The sequence below is a fragment of the Pipistrellus hanaki genome, assembly GCF_964339955.1.
Source record: "Pipistrellus hanaki genome assembly, chromosome: 9".
In the NCBI taxonomy this organism is placed as follows: domain Eukaryota; kingdom Metazoa; phylum Chordata; class Mammalia; order Chiroptera; family Vespertilionidae; genus Pipistrellus; species Pipistrellus hanaki.
The window spans coordinates 17402101-17424489 of NC_140511.1; the positions used below are offsets into that span (position 1 = coordinate 17402101).

The 22389-nt window shown below is 40.8% G+C and overlaps 1 pseudogene across 1 annotated transcript; it reads right to left on the minus strand.

The window, feature by feature from the left end:
* Nucleotides 1–20364: 20364 nt before the first annotated feature.
* Nucleotides 20365–20944, minus strand: LOC311627613 (large ribosomal subunit protein uL22-like; annotated as a pseudogene). Its single transcript has one exon. The product of its transcript is annotated as a large ribosomal subunit protein uL22-like (transcript).
* Nucleotides 20945–22389: the final 1445 nt, after the last annotated feature.

Consider the following 22389-nt stretch of genomic DNA (forward strand, 5'->3'; position numbering starts at 1 on the left):
TACCTGGCCCCGTTTTAGGACATGGTCGGTCATATGTGGCTTTCTCTCAAGTTCAAAGAGCAGGTGATGTTAGTTAAAGTTGTAAACATTTCATCACAAGGGAAATTAGTGATTTTACTCCTAATGTGGTATGCAGGGAGGTATTAGAATAAGTTTAATCAATTTATCATTCATTTTTTTATCAATGTTGTTTTTATATCACATCTTTGTTGTTGTCATATCATTTCTTTGTTGTTGTTATAGGTTTTTGTTTATTAATCAATTTATATATCATTTTCATATACATTTTACTAATTTTCTTTCATCTCAGACACTTCTATTATAGAAAAAGGGCAAATAGCAGTATTAAAATATTTATTTTAATTAATTTCCTCTGAATGTGCACCAATCTGTGCACTGGGCCACTAGTTTTATAATAATTGATTTGCATATCTCTCTCCCCACTAACTCATTTCTTCTTTAGGGAGGAGAATATGATTTATTTTCAAACAATAACACCTAATCTATGGTCAGTCATATACTAACTTCAAAAAGTTATTTTATTTAAAAATTAAATACACACATACATATACATCCATACATATCACAAACACAAGAAAGTGTTTTTATTTCAAATTTTGTAAGCATTGTGTTTTTTATAATGCCTGATATCAAAATAGAAGTGAGCAGGGTTGAAGTAAGATAATTCATTCTTCCATTCATCACGTTTTTATTGGTGGAGAAGACTGTCTAAAAGGCATATTATATGGATCCCAAGTAGTGCCCAGATGCAATGCTAACCTTGTACATTGAGACTATATGCCCTTATTTAATATTGAAAAGTGATTTAAACCATGACTTTATTTCTTTTTTTCTTTTCTATTTATATAGTAGACAAAATTTTCCTGGCTGTGGTAGTGAAAACACTGAACAGTTTCTCCGCTATGACAATGCAGGGACCCAATAGATTTGATTACCCAAGGGTCCTATCTAGCTCTAGTATTATATAATCGACATTTTCTAAAAAAATAGAAAATGCATGTTTAAACACACAGGTAGATATGTGGATTAATGGATGTGTCTTAGACTATGTCTTTCTACTTTGCATAGCTCAAAGTACACAGAATTGGAGAGGAACTAACTGACACTATTGGAATCAACATTTTTTCTAAATGTGGAACCAAGTTCAGTTCTACAGAATCCTGCATCTGAAAGGTTACTATGACCAAAGGTTTACTATATTGGTATATAGCTCTGATGCATTGCACCTAATACTATAGTTGAAGAGTCAACACAGAAATAAATATAAGGAGAACTTGCTTTTTATTTCTGTTTCAGATTTGCTATACATGAATATACATGGTTATCAAGAATTCACTGCTTATACAATTTTCCTCAGCTACCCAGTTTCATAATTTGACCCATAATCTCCCTGATAACTGCACCAGGTCTGAAATCTAGATTCACACTCTCTGGTCATTACCTCCTATTCTCATCAGAACATCTCAGACATTGACCCCAATTTATTTTTCATTTCTGTCACTTCTTTCTTTCTCACTTCCACCTGATACAATCCATCTGAAAAACTACTCTCATTTGTCTTCCTATATTATCCTAACTTGAAAAACTTAGTGCTGCTCACTCTCAAATGTTACTTTCTTTGAGCTATTGTTTGAGTTCCTGAAAATGGGTGGAGGCTAAGAAAACACTGTTCTGACTGATCATCATTTGAATTCATGACAATAAATTTAAATAGGCACATGTTATTGCCTGGCACTCCTATTATTTTTCTCTAACACGTGGACTCTTCCACTCTACAAAATAACCTTTCACAATTTACCTTCATGTACCCACTCAAATTTCTTTTAAAAATAGATTTAAAAATATAAGAATGACCTCCTTATCTCACTTTTGGGCACTATACTCACATTCTCTTCTCCCCCTCCCCACCCCTGCCCCTTTCATTGTGTGTGAGGGGTCTGGGATGCTATTAAAACCACTCTTCCACCTATGCCAGGGGACCAATCTCCTCTTGCCTTCAATTTCCCCTCTCTTTTTCACAATTATAGTGTTCCCAGAGAAAGAGGCCGTTACCCACTATTGCGCACTTTGGCTGATGTGTTGCTCCATCTGAAATTCTATTCTGGTGAAAGGAAAATGAATACTTGAAGAGATTTTTTTCTAGTTATTTTCTCAGTATCATTATTATTTTCTCACTATTATTTTGCTGTTATCTTCTCAATATGTTCTCCTATCCAAATGAGTATGATGATATCTTTTCTTCAGCCATGCCCTGTAGTAAGAGCCATGTCATATATTGAGAACAGATTTGTAAGAGGATAAAAAGAAATGACATTGTGTAGGATAACTTAGAAGCTGCTGGCAATAAAAAGTTCAAGGGCAATTTAATGACAGTTTGAATTTGATCTTCCATTTTTCATAATGCAACGTATCTACAGGTCTCTATAAAATAAGGTTGGCTCAGAGGCCTAACTCAGGCATATCCAGGAAGGAATGGTTTTTATATCCAGAGACAGAAAGGTAAGAATTGAGAATCGTTTTATAATGTCTACAACATTATAAAATGTTGGGGGACATGGGAATTCTCTGCACCTTCCCCTCAATGTTGCTATAAACATAAAACTTCTCTAAAATACTAAAGTTCTAATTTAAATAAAGAAAGGAGGAAGCATTCAATTATCTAACGTGAGTCCAATGCCTGGCCTTTGGCTAGGAAGTTCAATGCACATTTCAACCAAATTATACCCAGTGAGGATGAAAGTAAATTAGGATGCTTTTAGGTCAGAGACATGGATATTAACCAAACAAAAAAGATCGATATAAGAACATATTGAGAACATAATAATGAAGAGAACATAATAATAAAATTTCTGTTCCTATATATTTCTCACTGATAGTTCCATTTTAACAGACTTAGGATATTTTGAGTTTTTCCTAGTCATGCATCTAGTCTCTAATTAATAGCTAGGAACAATTGATGATGTTGACATTTACGCCCCGCATTTGTGTCGCCAGTTCCTACATCATGCTAATTGGCATTTGGAGCCACAGGAAACATGTTTGTGCACTGAACACTGACACCATCATGCTGTGGCAGTGTTTGTAGCTCACAGACCTATTGTCCTGCTGGCATATTAGCAGCATTTCCTAATTGTATTTGCTTAGAGAGGTTGCTCCGAAAGCATGAGAATTTTGAACAGGTAGATGTTATGTCCACTTTTACAGTTAGAAGTTACAAATGTGAGTTCACGCCCTCGTGTACTTTCCCACATATTTGTAAAGCTAATACAGAACAAGCATAACCATACAGACATTTGACTTTATTGCCTAAAGAGTATTGTCATTATTCCTTGCGTGTAAGAGTAAAGATCTCCATAGCTATGAAGTCTGGGCTCTTGAGCCCAAACTTGTAGACTGTCCCCTTGAGTTCGCATAGTTGTCAAACAAATTAATTTTTGGACTGCTTTATATTTTGAGTTTATTAAGCAGTATTTGGGTTTATGACAAGAAAAGGGAAAGAGGTTTGAGGAAAGGAGAGAGAGGAAAGAGATGAGAGGAAAAAAAGGAAAAGGGAGAATAATGAACAGATTTTAGGAACCTGATTATATTATAATGCAAAGCCCAAAGAAAAGGGGTGTCCCCCTCCAAAGTGCATCCTTAAAACAAGTACAGCTTCTTCAAAATGTTCTCCTTTATCCATGGTCTTCCCCCCAACACCCCTCCTCCCCCAACGGAAAGAACATGTGGGTGGAAAGGTGAGCCCTGGGCCTCGCCGTGTCCACCTGGGACCCGTCAGGGAAACATCATTCAACAGAGACAGCATTTTGTTTTACAGCTCCGATGCCAAAACGTCCTTAACGGCCCCTGGATGAGTCACCGGGCGTCTTTCACCTTTCCCTGGATGCAAAATTAATCTTCCTCCATCCTTAATCATCTCTCCCGGCAACGCGCCAGAGGACAGCCTTCCCTGGCAGCACTTAGTCTAATTGACTACCTTGGGTTTTGTCTATTTTTTAGGCATTCAAGGTCCAGCAGTCCTGCCTACCCAGGGCTTTGCTTTCCGTGCTTTCAGTTACCAGCAGCCAACCATGGTCCGTAATATTAAATGGAAAATTCCAGAAATAAACAATTCGTAAGCTTAAAATTGTGGGCCATTCTGAGCAAGGTGATGAAGTCTCGCGCCATCCCACTCTGTCCTGCCTGGGATGTGATTCATCACTTTGTCCAGTTCTCTACGCTGTATACGTCTCACCTGTCACTTAGTAGATACCTTGGTTATCAGATTCTGAGAGAGATCACATAACTTTTATTGTAGTACATTGCTACAATTATTTTATTTTATTATTAGTTTTTGTTAATCGCTTACTGTGCCTAATTTGTAAATTAAAATGTAACGTAGGTACGTGCATATAGAAAAAAAACAGAGTGTATATGGGGTTTGGCACTATCAGCAGTTTCAGGCATCCACCGGTGGTCTTGGAACATTTCTTTCACGAAAAGGGGTGGGGACAACTGTGCTCCTGTAGTCACAGCTATCTTGCTTGTCAACATTTAACGCTTCACATCTGAATTAAAACTGACTTGGGCCATTAATTCCTAATGCTTTGATACCTAAGAAGTTATAATCCTACCTAAAAAAATTTTAAAAGCATCTCTTCATAAAAAATTAGGGATTCTTTTTCTTCTTTTTATTTATCCACCCCCCCACACACCCACACCCACCCCCGCTCGCGCGCGCACACACACACCAACCTTCACCAAAAGAAAAAAAAATTTTAAAAAAATAGAAAGGAAGGATTCAGATGAAAAATGTTTGCCTCATATTCATGTAATAAAATAATGCCTTCAACCAATCTATCCCAATTCTGAGACAAACAGACCAGCACCAGAGCTTTGGCTGTGGAAGAACTGCTCATGGTAAAACAGAACCCAAGAAGCATGTGACTTTCATTACCCTCAGCTCTGATTGCATGATATACAGGTCTTTTCTCTGATTTGCTCTCTCCCGCACACATCCAAGTAACCCCATTCTATTTATTTTATCTCCTAAATATTTCTCCAAACTCATAACCATCTTTGCTTGCATTAAAGCTTCTTTAAACATCCCTCCCTGAGCTCCTAACAACTGCTTCCTAACTGGCCCCTTAACCCCTCCTCTTTCTATTCAGGAAATTACAACCAAATGATCTTTCTCAAGTTCAAATACTATGTAGCTTTCCTACTTAAACTCCTCCGTGGCTCTCTACTGCCTACAGAATAAGCCCAAATCCTATATAATAAAAAGCTAATATGCAAATAGACAGAACCGCAGAACAACCAAACAACCGCTCACTATGACATGTGCTTACTGCCAGGGAGTGTGCGAGAAACATGGCGGGCATCGGCCACAGTGGGATGGTGGAGCAGAGTGGGGAGCGGGGGTTCCAGACCAAGGCGGGGCACTGGTCACTGTCATTGTGGCGAGCCTCTGGTGGTGACTGAAAATCCTTTGCTCCCTTGTACCATGGTCCCGCCTGGTGCTCGCACTCACTGCTGGTGCCTGGCCAGCCACAATTGCCCCTCAGGGCTTCTCCACCTCCCCCTGTTCCTGAGGAGAGATTGGGGCCAGCAGCTGCCTCTGGTACTCTGCCAGCAATGGCCCCGTTCACACCTGCTGCCAGTCACAGAGCTGCCACTTGCACCCTCTACTGGTGCCCAGTGCGGGTCCTGATCACTCTGAGCCATCAATGGGTGTGAGCAGCAGCTGCCAGCCCTGACCCTGATCTTGGTTCAGGGGGACACTCAACCATTGAGCCATGCTGACCAGACCCTTATAGATAAAATTTTGATAATATATAACAATCACTTTAAAAGAAGCAACAGCACAAAGAATTAGTAGGTCAAAAGATAGGAATGTGCTGAAGCTAATTATATGTAATTCATATGTAAATTACCCTGCCTAAAGGTTCTGCTAATTTATTCTCTGACCAGCAAGAGATAAAAGTTCCCATGTCCCAATTCCCTGCTGAAAGTTTTTGAAGCAGAGTAATTGGAAATATTTTACAAAGCTCCTATTTAGAAACAAGTCCACTGGGATTTAATTCTATAATTACAGAGACCTTTTCCTGTGCTAAGCAACAATGATAGAATCAACACATTTAATTAGTCTAATAATGCTCTAATCAATTTGGTCAAAATGGTCACACTGGCTGCTACAGAAACACATTTAGATTATTTTTAAAGTGTTTTATAGTTTCCATTTTGAAATGCATCTTTATCATATTAAATCCAAAATGTCTCTCTGTAAATTCCATAGATTAGTCCTACTATTACCTAGGAAGATTCCATTCCTTATTCAAATATGTTACTTGTTCTCCAGACATAGATCCAATATGTTCTGCATGTCCTTTTATAACATTATTTCTAAGATCCTGCTTCAGCCATCTGGAATGCCTGCAATTATTTTTCCTTCTGTTTCCTACATCCTGGTAAACTGCTACATCAAGGGGACTTCCTTCAAGCTCCAGCACTAGTGTCCTTCCTTGACCTGTCACCCACTCTTCAAACTGTTCAGAATTCACTATTTCTCTTTCTATGCTCTCATAGCTACTCCATTTTGTACATATCTTTAGTCATTATTTAATGTCTTAATTATTTGTTTGCATGGTACATCTGTGATCTCTCTGACGATAAAGATTATGTTTAGAGTATTTAAAACAGTACCTGTTAGACATGGTAGTTACTAAAAAATGCATACCTATCTAAATATAGAAAAGTCTAAGCAACCAAACAACCAAGCAACCGAAAGACTTGTCAATCAGTCGCTATGACGTACACTGACCACCAGGGGATAGACACTCAATGCACAGGATCAGGATCCCTCCTGTCTGGATAGTCAGCAGGGATTGTGCTGAAACCAGCTACCCAATATCCCCTGAGAGGTCCCAGATTGTGAGAGGGCGCAGACCAGGTCAAGGGACCCCACCATTGTATGAATCCATATCTCAGGCCTGTAGTATTAAGTGAAACAGCAAAAGTTCACAATCTAGTAAATAAATTAGATATTTTTAGATATCAGCGGATGATTATAATTAGACTAGAGGCCCAATGCATGAAATTTGTGCAAGGGGCTCGGCCTTCTCAGCCGTCCCTCACAGCTTCTTGTAGCCTTGGCTTCATCCTGAAGGTTGTCCGGACAGTTGTTCTACTATTTGGCCTAATTAGCATATTAACTTTTTATTATATAGGATTCTGTGGAAGTGCAAAGATAATACAGAGAGGTGAATGGCCTTGAAAACCAAGCTGAAGTAACTGGCTTCTCACCATAGCTGATGTAGACACATTTTGGACAGTGTAGAAGAACTCAGAGGGAAAAGCAAAGGAAATACCCATGAACAAGTTAATAAGGAAGTTAAACCAACAAGATGAAAAGGACAGATGAGGGAATCATTGGGAGGAAGAAGTCTTACATTTATCATGAATATAGTGACAAGAAAGCCAACTGTGAATGAAAAGAGCCACATGCTAACCTGACAAGCTCAGGGGAGGCCTGCGTGGCAGTCTTGCAAATTCAGAGACCTAAAATAACCACAAAAGATGGTTTGAAAATTAAATAACTACAAACAGGTTATAGTGAGTAGTCATGTCCTAAGACCTAGACCAATATTTCACCTGACAAAGATCAACTTAGATCTTTTTTACTGAGCCCATTTGCCTTTTTGCCTTTAAGATAATATATCTGTGAGACGTCTGGGTAAGTTGTAACTTCCTTTTTACTCCAGCCCCTCAGGGCACAAAAAATGGCTTGGAGACATTCCCTCATTGTTATTGTTATCAAGTTAATTGTCAACTGTTAATTACCTTAGAGTATCCTGTATCCACCTCTGTAAAAGAAGCTCATGTCCATCATTTCATCTTTTACCCTATCCTAGAGGTTTCCCAGATTTGCTCTGTCCCACCTCCCTAATCTATCACCAATGAATTTCATATAACTCACCTACGACCCTTTCCTTTGATTGCAATGTGCAAATATAGATGTAACCCTGCATTCTCCAGAGCATTATCTCAATCTGTTGAGGTTCTGCTTCCCAGCATATGTCCACAGTTTGGCTCAAATAAACTCACAAAAATTCTTTACATGTTTCAATGTTTTTTCCCCCCATTAACACAGCTAAGAACAGGGAAGAAAAAGGAAGGAGAGAAATCCCTCCACGGTGGTTAGCCTGGGCAATTAGGGTATTACTGCTATCCAAAGACTGCAGATGTATAACTCTTGGGAAGATGAAGCTTACAGATATAAACCTATGGCTCATATCATAGGTTTTTACTTGAAGGCCTTTAAAGGTAGTTATCTTCAGTACACTCGCTTTTGTCTTGGACTCAGGAAATCTCTTTCATTTACTTTACCTGCTTGGCCCCTGCAGGCACTTGAGTTTATGATTCCCAGGAGCAATAACTGAAATTTAAAAATCAAAAGTAAAAGGAACCAATACATGACTAATATGGGTAACTCGGTGCCTTCCAAACATTTTTTTCAGCATCACAATCCAAGAGAAAAAATGAAATCTTACTTGGAAGACCCATATATAAAACAGAAAAATAGTCCTCCAAGTTAGCTCATTCTCACAACCATCAGCCCCATCCCTGTTACGCCCAGACTTCGTGATCCCCAAGGACCACCAGGGAGCCGAGTCCGATGCAATAAACAAAAGAGCCTTTTCCATGCTAGCATGGGCTCTGTCCCACTCACGCCGGCAGCATGGCTGAAGAGAGCGAATTTCGCCCAGTCCAGGGGTTTTACTCCGGTCGGTGGTGATCTCACTGCCTCGGCTAACCCTGATTGGTTGGGTAAGGGCTAGGGTTCAGTTACAGAATGGAGGATAACTCCGCCCTGCCCCACAGTGGAGTCAGGAGCCCACCTTCACCCGGCCCTGCCCTCTCAATCCCGAATTAGTATCTAAGGCATTTTTATGAACCATAGCGATCCGGAAACCATGATTTGAAAACCCTTCAGATAAATGACAGAAATTTACATATAAAGCTTTTGAGGTACTAATAGATCCACAGGTGAAAAGGTTCAACAAGCAACTGAATAGAGAGAATAGGAGATTGAGAGAGTTAAGATCTGGGTAAAGATTTGGAAGCCTTTGGTAAGAAGATAATATTTGAAGCAATGGTAATGGATGACATAAGTGAAAAAAATCAGTGAGCGGGAAGATGAAATAATACAGATAAGAATTGGACTTTTGGGAAAACCTACATTTCTAAGGTGGGTGAAGAAGGAAAAAGCAGCCTAATAGACAGATGAATGCTCTGACAAATAGCATGGGAATATGAATAGTATAAAATATTAGAAGTCAAGGACACAGTTGCAGAAAGAGAAAAGTATGACAGACTGTCAGTCACACCAGGAAGGAAGACAGAATTGAGGAAAGGTAACTTATTAGACCACTGTGAGACTACTGAATATGTGACCCTCTAAGGAGCCAACTTCCTAATTATGGTGGAGACAAAAGGCAAGAGTGTAAATGAGATAAGGAGTGATCTGGGATAGTGTCTACTCTGTTGTGACATTTGGAGGTGTGGACGAAAAGGGACCACATGCCAACCTGACAAGCTCAGAGAAGGCCTGCACAGAAGCCTTGCAAACTCAGAGACCTAAAGCAATCACAAAGGAAGGTCTGAAGTTAAAATTTTATATATATATATATATATATATATATATATATATATATAATTGATTTTTTACAGAGAGGAAGGGAGAGAGATAGAGAGCTAGAAACATCGACCAGCTGCCTGTTGCACACCACCTACCGGAGATGTGCCCGCAACCAATGTACATGCCCTTGACCGGAATTGAACCTGGGACCTTTCAGTCCACAGACCAACGCTCTACCACTAAGCCAAACCAGTTTCGGCTGAAGTTAAAACTTTTTAAATTAAAAGCAGGGTATAGTAGGTAGTCAAGTCTTGGGTGACATCTTCCTAGACAAAGGTAAACTTGGACCTTAACTGAACCTCTGTCTTTTTGTATCTCAATAACATACCTTTGGAATGTCAGAGTGACTTCCCTCTTTCCAGCCCCTCAGGGCACATTCTATGCACTGGGGCAGAGACCACAATTCCCTCACTGTTATTGTTATCATGTTAATTATTGACTATTAACTATTCTGTACCCACCTATGTAAGAGAAGCGTGTGTCTATCATTTTACTTTATATCCAATCCCAGAGGTTCCCTCCCCCAACCCTCTTGCTTTCTCCCACCTCCCAAATCTATCACCAGTGGATTTCATGTAACCCACATATGTCTCCTCTTTTGATTATAATGTATGAAATAAAGTGAAAACCTGCCATTCCCTGGAGCATAATCTCTACCCGTTGAGATTCTGCTTCCTAGCAATTGTCGACAGTTTGGCTCAAATAAAATCACAGGTCTGAATGTTTCTTACATTCACAGAGATCACAGAAAAGGTATAGTGTGATAACATGAGGGACTAGCCATGAATATGGAGAGGTTGTTAAGAAATGTTGTTAGGTGAAAGTTAAAAACACTTTTATGGCAAGTGAATGCTTATATTTCTTTAGTCCAACCCAGCAAAAACCCTGGAAATGTACCCTGGCTGCCCATAAGTACTTATTATAGGGTGGTTAGGACAGCAAGACTAGTGAGGTCTCCTTGAGCCTTAAATGTCTATGTCTATGTGTATCAGGTAAAACCTTCAGGCAGCTTTAATCTCTGCACACCAAGAGATTATGCATCAATAAGAAGAGTTGCTCTGGGGAAGTGAAGGAAAAGGAACCACCTTACAATGATGAAAACAAGTGAACCTCCTGCAGGCTCAGAGGCATGCTTCCAGGAAGTGCCAATACCTGCCACGATCATCTAGTTCTGCCTGTGGTTGTCAGGTCATGGTCCTGGTTTCAACCCCCGTGTAACAATATCTTTATGATCTTATAAATGTTCCTTGCTGAGCATAAATGAAATCAGGAGATAAAGAAAAATAGGATGTGTCTGATCAAATTAGCCTACCATGGAAAATAATTTAAAGTGATGCTGTAGTGAGGGTGGGTAAGAGGGTTTTCCCTTGGGAAGGTAATACTTCCCACTGAAGCCAAGCCCAAAGGGAGAAAAGCTGGAACATACCACGTGAGTTTCAGAATCCTGGAATTGTAATCACAGAGAAAATAACAACATTTTGATGATGGGAATGATAACCCCTAGCATTTATGGACCCCCTATTATTCTCCAGGCTCTGTGTATACATTTCTTTTACATATTTAATACATACAGAAATCAGCTAAAGTAGGCATGTCAAAACAGATTCACAGAGGTAAAGTAACAGCCCAAGGTCACTTGTGAGGGACAGAGCAGTTACAATTTAAATCTCTCATATTAATATGTCAGCGCTTCCCTCCTACTCCACACTGCCTGGCTTTGGTGTTAGATGGACCCTCCACTTCCCCTGTGCAGGTGGCCCCAGGGGGCCCCACATCACTCTTTGAAGTACAGCCTTCCACCAAGACACCGAATATTACTTGGCAGCTTTCCGCCTCTGCAGGACTGTCTGCTTCACTAGACCAGACGCACTTGACGTGTCCCGGAAAGGTAGGCTGTGTCACTGAAATAAAGACACAAAACCATTTCCAACATGGAGCAGCACCAGACAAGAAAGCCAATAAGACGAGTAATCCCTAATGCCCTGGGAGGTCCCAGAGCAGCAGAGCGATCTCACCCGAACGGTGATATTTAAAACCAAGACTCTTTTATGAGAATTAGAGAGGTCTGAGGATTTTCCAAGTGAGAGGCAATCGACCTCTGTTTGCCTAAGGGAGACATGGAAGGGCAGAGGGTAAGGGTCCCAACTCCTCCTGTGCTGGCGAGAGTCAGGGCCAGCTGAGGAGACCTCCGTTAGCACAGAGCGTGGTACAGATGATTAATACGGGCAGCATGCGGAGGTGGATACGATTTCACTCTTGCTGCCAAGACTTACTAATGGGTTTCTTTCATGCTGGGCTGGTGCAAATCCCAGGTTATTACCATTTTAATTTGAAAATCTGTACTAAAATCACACTGGAGTGTGCTTCCCAGATCTATTTGGCTCATCTTGCCAAAACATAACACCTTAGGTACTTAAGGGAAAACAAAAGATCAAGGTCCACAACCTTCTAATAGCTACAGGGCCTTACAGAAAGCCTGGTCCTTCCCTCTGTATCTTAAAAATAAAGAGCGAGGCTTGCTGGCCTTCACTGTGCTGAAAAGATGAGCACTCTGATTGGAACTGCATGCCATGAAGTCTAAGTTGCTTGTCTTGGTTCTGACCAGGAATGGACGTAGTTCCATCACAGGATAAATTCTGGCCAGATGTGGGCGACGGGAGAGATGGAACATGTGAAAAAACACAGAGTGGGCCAGTGGCGCCATAATGGCTGTGACTACTTTCCGTCATGAGGAAATGAAACATGCCTATGATACTTGCCAGGACCAACATTCCATGAGTCAGTAAACAGCCCACAGAAAGACTATGCCCTTTGGATACACCACTGACTTCAGAATAACCAGAAATGTTTACCACTTAACTAAAGAAAGGTAGGGATCTACTAACCTACTTTCTTATTGCTGGTAGACTAGATATTCTTTAATGTCAAAAATAAATAAATATCCATAAAGCCATACTGATATAAGTAAATTATTGAATAAATAAGTAAATGAGGAAAAGAATCAAGTCCATGCAGAAAAGTTCCAAGTTATTATTGCAGATGCTGTGCCATCAAGAAAACGAGGAATAAATTTTCATTCTTTAAATAGGGGCTGTGCAGTGACCTCCTTCCAAAGAGTGTAGTATTCAGGGCAAGAAAAAAGGATAACTTTATAGAGGAAAACCCTGCCATAAACTACCTCAGACTGGTGATCAAAGTCAACAGCAATAACATGGACAGTATGTCTCCTTAGTATGATGTGATGAAAATGACACTTCTGTGCTCTTTCTCCCAAGTACAAACTCATCATGAGGGGGGGAAAAATTAGAAAGTCCCAATAGAAAAACATCCAGCAAGGTCCCTGACTAGTACTCTCCAAACTGTCACAGCTAAGAGGTGCCAACAGAGACATGACAACTGAATGATACCTTGGATGAGATTCTGGAATAGAAAAAAAATAGATAAAAACTAAGGTGAGCTGCATCAATATAGACATTAGTTAATAATAATGCATCAATATTTATTCATTAATCATAACAAATGTGCCATCCTATATAACCCTATATAATAAAAGCCTAATATGCCAAGTTTCCTGTCATCCATTCAATCAATCAAAGCATAATATGCTAATGATATGCTAAGGCTGTTCAACCGCTCGCTATGACGTGCATTGACCACCAGGAGGCAGATGCTCTGACAGGTAGATTAGCTTGCTGCTGGGGTCTGGCTGATCGGAACTGAGCTGGACATGCCCTGGAGCCCTCCTGCAGATCCTCCGATGCTGGCCAACATCCTGCATCCCTCCCAGCCTCAATTGTGCACCTGTGGGGTCCCTCGGCTTGTCCTGCACCCTCTTGCAATCTGGGACCGGAGAGCCAGGTTTGGCCCGATCCCGCAAGCCAGGCAGAGGGACCTCATTGGTGCAGAAATTTGTGCACCGAGCCTCTATTACTAATATAAAATGTTAGTCAGGGGGAAAATTGGGTGAGAGGCATATGGAAACTCTTTGTACCACCTTTGAAACTTTTCTGTATATCTAAAATTGTTCTAAAAATTAAAGTTTATTTTTTAAAGGAATTAATAGAGGAATAAATAATGATAAATGCCACTTTCATTTTTAAGAGAATTATAACAACAAAATAAATCATGTGTTCTTTGACTAGTTCTCCCTTTGGCAGCTTGCCTCCAATTTCTAGGCCCTCGTTTCTGCATCTGTAAAAGGCAGTGTGGTGTGGCAGTTCTCAAGCACAGGCTCTGGGATCAGACAGCCCTGAATTTGCATTCCAGTTTTGCGTCTTACAAGCTCCACAGCCACAAGCCTTAGATTCTGAGCTTCTTTATTTGAGGAGAATATTGCCTACTGCATAGAATTAATGTGAGGATTAAGTGAGACAGTGTGTTTGGAAGCATTCAGATAAATAGCAGAATAAAAATGTGAGGGATTAAAAAAAAAAAATGTGAGGGATTAGTCACTGGAGGAAGCTAGACCTTTACAGGAATTATGCCTGTGATCACATATAAATGTACAAAATATGTCAGGCATCGTCAGCAAGATGACTTGTTCTCAAAGTCACGCAGCAGAAAAGGCCGAGGCTATATGGGCTAAACCTGTGCCCTATGGACAGGGGTTGAGAGACTAGAAAGGTATTTCCCTTTTCTCCCTCAGGCACCAGGTCTGATCATCTCCTCTCCAAGGGAGAAGCCGGAGCTGAGGAGATGGAGCAGAGCACTTGTCTGGACCTGAGGTGAAGGGGAAGGGGGGAAGGGGAAGGGGTCAACGGCTCTGTCTCAGAGAAGTTATAAGGAAATCAATGACAGTTTTACTATTTCAGCTGCCTCATGGAGCACATTTTGTCAGTGGGTGTTAAAACCTTCTTTCCTTTCAGTAGAATGATTGGTGCACCTTCCTCTTCAGGACTTCTCACCTCGTGTTTAAAAAGCAGCTTTGGAGGCCCAGCTGGCATGGTTCAGTGGTTGAGTGTCAACCTATGAGCCAAGAGGTCATGGTTTGATTCCCAGTCAGAGCACATGCCTGGGTTGCAGGCTTGATCCTCAGTAGAGGGCATGCAGGAGGCAGCCAATCAATGATTCTCTCTTATCATTGATGTGTCTATCTTTCTCTCCCTCTTCCTTTCTCTCTGAAATAAGTATATATATATATATATATATATATATATATATATATATATATATATATATATATATATATTCCAAGCAGAACTTGGACTCTGCCCTCTCTTCCAGCAGGTCAAGCTTCCAGGAGCACTTAACTGGTGCCGCCCTGAGTCCCTGCTGCCAAAGATACAAAATTCAGCCCAATGCCCAGTCTCTGAATTGTTTGAGAGTCACACAATTCTTTGTAAAGTTTATCCTCATCCTACGCAGCATTAAAATACACAGCTTTGGCAGTCTTTGTCCAAGATCACAGTGTGATCATGGAAGGATCTCAGCAATTATGATTCCTCTAACACCAAATATGGCAAGAGTCGGAGAATGTCTGGAGTCAGGGAAGTTGCAGTCCAAATCCAGCTCTGCCACTTGCTAGCTGGACCAGGCAGGTGCCTTAACTTCTCCGAGCCTTAGTTTCCTATATATATCAGAGAGGGAGGGAGAGATAGATAAAAAAACATCAATGATGAGAGAGAATCATTGATCAGCTGTCTTCAGAAGGCCCCATACTAGGGATCAAGCCCACAACCTGGGCATGTGCCCTGACCAAGAATCAAACTGTGACCTCCTGGTTCATAGGTAGACACTCAACCATTGAGCCATGCCAACTGGGCAGGGCAATATGTTCTTTACAAGACTCTAAATTAGACAACACCTGGTACATGCCCAGCATTCGAAAAGCAATGTGTTTATCATAAAAGGGACTTCAAAGGAAACAGAGATGGTTCCATAAGTCTTTGGGAGTTGGCCTAATATGAAGACAGAACAAGGCACAGCAATGGAGCCTAATATAATTTGAAGTTAGTTGGTTAAAAAAAAATTATCTCTCAATTAGACTGAATCATTCCACCTGGTTGTTGGATTTGTTCCAAGTTTAGTCATCATGGTTTTAATTTACAAAATGAGATGTGAGCTGCTTCTGAGAACTAAAAGGGAGACACAAGGGAAATCTGATCAACCGGCCACCACTTCCTACCACTCTACCACCTCCACCCCATCCACATCGCCAGTGGCAACCAGCCTCTTCTCACCTTCCCTGGAGCCTCTCACATCGCTTCTTGCCTCTATAAACATAGTTCCTAGGTGTATTAACTTACATATTAACTTATATACATAAATCTAGAAATATATGACAATCACATATATTGTCACAAAAGGAGCTCATAGGCCCAGTGAGGAGACATCAGTCCCTATCACAGGTGACACATTCACAGCTCCTCAAGCAGAGCCAGCCCTGGGTTCGATCTCCAGCTCATTGAAGGCAAGAGTGAAGCCTGAGGCTCGCTTGTTCCTCTAAAAAATATTTTTGTTCTGCTTACCAGCTGCTTCTGTTCGTAAAAGGCCAGGGAAACATTAGCGCCATATGTCTTCTGGTTATCTGGATGTCTCATTAAAAATGCATTTAAGGAGTCATCAGATCCCTTTAGAAAGGCTAGAAAGGGAATCAGCCTATTCCGAGAACTAAAGTTCTGGTTTCCTGCAGACACTTCAAAGTTTCGGTTCCTGCCTTTGAGAGAAGTTACAGCTGTGTACCCAAAGGTCTTCCCAGATGTTCTCTCTCCCTCCTCAGCTTGCTTCTGGTGCCAGGCATGGAAATTTGCCCCTAGTGTGCTACCTTTAAGAGAACCATGAATACAAGGAAAAAGTTGTCTGGGTTATAATATTGATACAAATACAGAGGTTCGATAAAAATTTTAAGTTAGAGTTCTTCTGTTAAGTTCTGGAGATGTGTTTGCTTCTGAGGAACGATGTGCGCTTATATAACTGGCTATCTGTTGAGAAGGGTTTAAAATGTAATCAACTACATATTTGCTGTATGGACTTGGGTGCCTTGCCTCTCGTGTATAAATTTAAAATGACTATTCTAACCCCTGCCTGTGGATGACCAGAAACTCCACTCCTCCCACCTAAGGACTCTAAAACTAACCTATTTGCAGATAAAGAAACTACCTCCCTTGTTTTAAAATCAATAGTGCTTGCTAGAGAAAAAGATGCCCGGTACTCTCCCTGAACTCTGTCCACGTCTCTGGCAGCTCATAGAATTGCAGTTCCCACCACACTATAAATCCTCAGGGGCAGAGACCGCACCTCTATATGTATTCCCAGCTCCGAGCACAGTGTGTGGCACCTGGGGCAGGCAGCATGGGCTAGGGAAAACCTGAGACAGGATCCAGGGCATAGGCAAGGCAAGTGATAAAGGGCTATCCTACAGAAAGCAGTGGGTGACTCCAGAAGGACAAAACTGGGGGCCTGTTTTAACTAACTCTCTCTGCATGAACTCTCTCTGCATGAACCTAGCACCCTGCTTTTTCTGGCCTGAAATCCCCACGGTGTGTAATTCTCCAGGCTGGGCAGTAAAGCTAGAAACAATATCTCTAGAAGGCCTCAGCTAAAGCATGTATCAAGGGATGCTTAGCCCTTTCGCACCTTGCATTCCACATTTTGCAGAGGCCCAGCTGCAGGAGCCTCTCTGCAAGCAGGCAACACCGAGCAATTTAAGTCCTGAGTACAGCATTGTCCCAACACATTAACTTAATGCTGTAGAAATACCAGGCCCTTGTCCGCCAAGCCCCAATATAACAGACAATCTCACCTCTTCTCTTTCTAATTCCCACTGGCTGTCAGCCTGTCAGCCCCACTCTGGTGTTTTATAAATTCAGCTCTCAGCATAGACATACAGATTAGGGAAAGGCAGCGCACGCAACAAAGATCTGGCCGGAGTTAAATGCCTCTCTGGTGTTTCTGAGAGTGACATCTCATCTGATGTGTGTTCATTCCAGTGGCACACAGTCCCCTGGTGTGAGGAGCGTGCCCCCGCTTCTCAGCCAACCTACTCCCCGACCTGTCCCAGCTACAGCAGAGAAACACACTGTTCAGTGCAACCGTGAAAATGACATATCTGTAAACCTATGTGCTTCCTTTGGCAACTGTGTTTTCTAGTAGCAATAGCAGGGGTCGTGAGTTTGTTGGTTTGATTGCTTTTATCCTGTATGATAAAAGGCTAATATGCAAATTGTCCCAACTGGGAGTTTGACCAGCATGCGGGGCCAGCCAGCTAACTGCCCGAGGCCCCTCCCCCTGGCTAGCCCCACCTTTGATCACACCCCACCTCCCAATTGGGTGCGAGAGGCCTGCCGGACCCCAACCATGCACAGGGCCTCTAGTTTTTAAATAATTTGCAGTAGAGTGTGCAAAATATTTTAAATGGCATGCTAGCCGAAGCCGGTTTGGCTCAGTGGTAGAGCGTCGGTCTGCGGACTGAAGGGTCCCGGGTTCGATTCCGGTCAAGGGCATGTACCTTAGTTGCGGGCACATCCCCGGTGGGGGGTGTGCAGGAGGCAGCTGGTCGATGTCTCTCTCTCATCTACGTTTCTAGCTCTCTATCTCTCTCCCTTCCTCTCTGTAAAAAATCAGTAAGATATATATTTAAAAATAAAATAAAATAAAATAAAAAATAAATGGCATGCTAATCCATGTAAGCAATATCTAGCCTAGAGGCCAAGACAATTGTGAGTTAGCTAGAAAGGAGTTAAGTTATGCCGAGATGAAGATGCCTCTCCATCAAAAGATGGCAAGGAAGAGGAAACCTTAAGTGACAGTCACGTTTTTTTACTCAGCTGTCCTGAATTAACAATGCTATTTATTAAGGATTTTAGCATCCCACTCTCGGGATGTTGTGTTAAGTTGCAAAAATTGTTTTCCTGAAACCAAAATTCTTAAGGGAAATTTGAATTCATCACACTACAGATGAGAATTCTTCTTTGTTTTTCCCTTTAACTTTCAGCTTCTATTTTTGTAATATGCTTCTAGAAGCTGGGAAATATCATTTATTTCCATTCTATTTTTAGCCTGTTCCATTTTGCAGGATATGAATTCTTCCTTCCCTGGAAGATCCTTGTGGAGGGAACGCAAGGAAGACTGCTTCCCTCGGGGTCTCCGAGGTTCTGAGATCAGGCGTGCACCTCTGATGGGTCATGTGTACCCCCTTGGCAAACAGGGAAGTTTTCGTGGCTTGTTCCTTCTATTAAGAGGAGAGGGTGCTTAGAAAAGTATTGGTTTCTCTGACTGAATGGATTTTAGATATTCAGAATCAGTTCTATCTTACGTAGACAGCACAGAAGCATATCCACTTTCACATCTAGAGAAAAAGAGTTTGCGCTCCAAAATTAGAGACAGCAGAGGATGAACTGTGAGGAGAAAGACTAAAGGGACTTATCTCCATGACTTAAGCTGACAGGGAAATGGATCCCAAAAACACTTCAATAGCAGTTAGCCTTAAGTCAGAGACTGGTCTAGGCCTCATGTCTTCCTCTTTCCCCACCCTCCTATATCTTCCTTTTTCTAATCTCTTCCCCTTTTCTTCTTCCTTTAAGGTACTGCAAGACCACCCAGAAGACGCAGAATGAGCTCTCGGCTGAGACACTAAGAACTTTAAAATGGAGAAACACGAAACATGTAGCTTTTGAAGGATGTTGGGGCAGGATCGAGAGTAAATCCCTGAACTGGGTAAATGTGACCTTCAGAAGGTCACCCACTCACATTTTCCTGGTTGCTCTCTCACACCCTCTCCCTCCCTGGCCGACCGACCAGTAGGAGTGCGACAAGTGCAAAAGGCCACAGGGACGCCGTAGATTCTTCTCCCAACACCCTCTTCTGCAATAGATACACACGTTTACTAGTATTCTTTCCATCCTCTTGTCAATTCACATGACATTCTATCGTCCTTTCCTCCTGATGTGTTCCCTTTAGTATTTCTTGTAGAGAAATTCTGCTAGCAACAAAGTCTCTCATTTTTTTAAGAGAAAATCTGGAATGGTCTTTATTTCCTCATTTTTGAATCTTAGTTTTTCTGGATATGGAAATCTTGGCTTGCAGTCGTTTTCTCTCCTGGAAGAGAAAACGACTGCAAGCCAAGATTTCCATATCCAGAAAAACTAAGATTCACCGTTTTCCAGTGTCATTTCACCGTTTTCCAGTGTCCGTGGTTTCTGATGAGAAAAGCCTGCTGTTAATGTTATTGAGATTTCCTGATGCATGATGAGTCCCCTTTTTCCTTATTGCTTTCAGTCTTTGTTTTTGACTTTCAACAGTTTGACTCTGATGCGTCTCAGTGTGGATCTCTTTGGGTTTTCCTATCTGGTAAGTGTTGAATTTCTCAGATATGCAAACTAAGGTTTTCATCACATTTGGGAGTGATTGAAAACCAGTGATCATTCAAATATTCTTTCTGCTCCTTTTTCTCTTTCTCCTCTCCTTCTGGGGTTCCCGTTAAGTGTGTATATTCAGGGGTGTCACACAGACCTCTGAAAATGTTCATTTTTCTTCATTATCACTTTTTCCTCTCAAATTACCTAACTGCTACCAATCTATCTTAAAATTCTCTGATACATTCTTCTTGCTGTTCAAATATGTTCTCAAGCCCCACTAGTGACATGTAACACTTCAATTGTTGTACTTTTCCTTCCTTCCTTCTTTCTCTTTGCTTTCTTTTGTTAGCATTTTTAATACTGAATTTACTCTCAGATCATATGATTGTGTTTCTTCTGAAATAAGTTTGGTTTTTTTTTTTTTGGTTTTTTTCCCCTCTCTGCAACATCCTCTTCGGGTTTAGGAGGAATCTGCTGTTTTTCAGTAAGGATCGCCTCAATGTGGCAGGGAGAGCTCATGTCTGGTTTAAACCTCCCAGGAGCTTTGTATCTTCCGCTCCGTGTATTGGGAACTTTGTTTATCTGGATGTGCTTATCTAACCAGAGAGTCTACATCTAAATCCGTAAATTCAGCAGCATCCTCTGCATTTGTAAGCTTGTGCAGCAAAAATTCAGCACTTTTTTTTTTCTTTTTTTTTTCCAACCACTCACCCTGCATGCATCACCACCGCTTGTCTTTACACAACAACCAACGCCACCATTGTAACGATGGAATGGCACACATTCCTTCTATAAAGTGATATGCTCAGGTACTCGGTGGCTCTTCGGATATTCATATTCTTGATGACCGGGGCAGTTTCACAAGTGTTCTTAAAATGGACAAAATGATTTGAAACTCTTGATTTGAATGATTTTGTGGCATTTTTTTTAGATCAGATGAATAGTAAACCATTTTCAGAGGTCACCTAAGGTTGCTTATAGGAAGAGCAACTTTTGTACTTTTTTAACTCCAGAATTTCTCTTTGGTCCCTGATAATTTCTATCTTTTATTGATAATCTCTATTTAGCAAAACATTGCTCTAATACTTAACCTTTAGTTTTTCCAAACACAGTTTCCTTTAGCTCTTTGAACATATTTAACACAGCTGGTTTAAAATCTTTGTGTAATAAGTCCAATGTCAGATTTTCCTAGGGACGGTGTCTACTAATAGCATATTTTCTTGTTGATGGCTATACTGTCTTATTTCTTTGTATGTCTCTTAATTTTCAATCAATACTAAATAGTTTAAGTGAGACACATATTATTTAATTATATAAAAAATCTGATCCTCCCCCTGCCCAGGATTTGTTGTTTGTTTAGTGATTTTCTGAAATAACTCTATAAGCTCTATGAATTGAGTATGGGCATGGAAGCCTCTGCTTGACTAACTTAATACTGGTAATGATTGGACAGAGATTTTCCCTTAACACCTTAAATTGATAAGTGCCCCAATCTTTGCTGAGGGGCTCTGTGAATGTATTAGTAGATGCCTTCAATGCTATGGAAGGTGGTTCACAACTCTCCCTTAGCCTTTACTTCTTACTTGCACAACCTCAAGGTCAATGAAAAATTAGGGCTTTCTCGTTTTGTTTTGTTTTTTCTAGGCATGCACATAATCATGTGTGGCCTTTTAGATTCCCAGGAATATGTTAGAGATTTTCAAAGCCCCATGTACTAGAATACATTATCTTATTCCCTATCTTTTTTCCTTTTTATTGTTGTGATATGCCTCTTTTAGTCCCAATTGGTAGGTAATACCACCTTGGTCAATGTTAAACAATTGCGGCTGATTGTTTTTGACACATGTTTCAGGGATATGGCTTTTCACATGCAGTAAGTTTTGACTCAGGTCAAAAGATAAGCCCTAGAAATGGAGCCTTTTAGTGAGCTACAAGACAGATTAAGGAATATAAAATTCTGAGTAATGAAGCTGTTAGAAAACTCCAAGTCTATATCACCCCCTCCAGTAGCTACAAGTTTGTTGGATATTATAGTTGCTGGGATTATGAAAGTGTCGATTTTCAAAGCTACTGCAGATCTAGGGAGAGGGAGGTAGAAGAGAGCAAGATAAAATACCATAAAGCACAATGTTCTTACCATGATCCAGCTGATTTTCTTGAACAATGTTCTTCAAATGTTGCAATCCTTTAACATAAAGTTTCAAAAATTAAATTTTTACATTTTTGCCAGTGTTATTGTTGCTTTATTGAGGAGCATATTTTCAAAGGTCCTAACTCCACCATTCTGGAAGTGCTTCTCCATATGACCCTCCTATTCTACTATGCATTTTAACAACTGTCCAAATATATCTTTATTTCATACTTAAAAGTTTACATATATTTAAACAAATAACATTT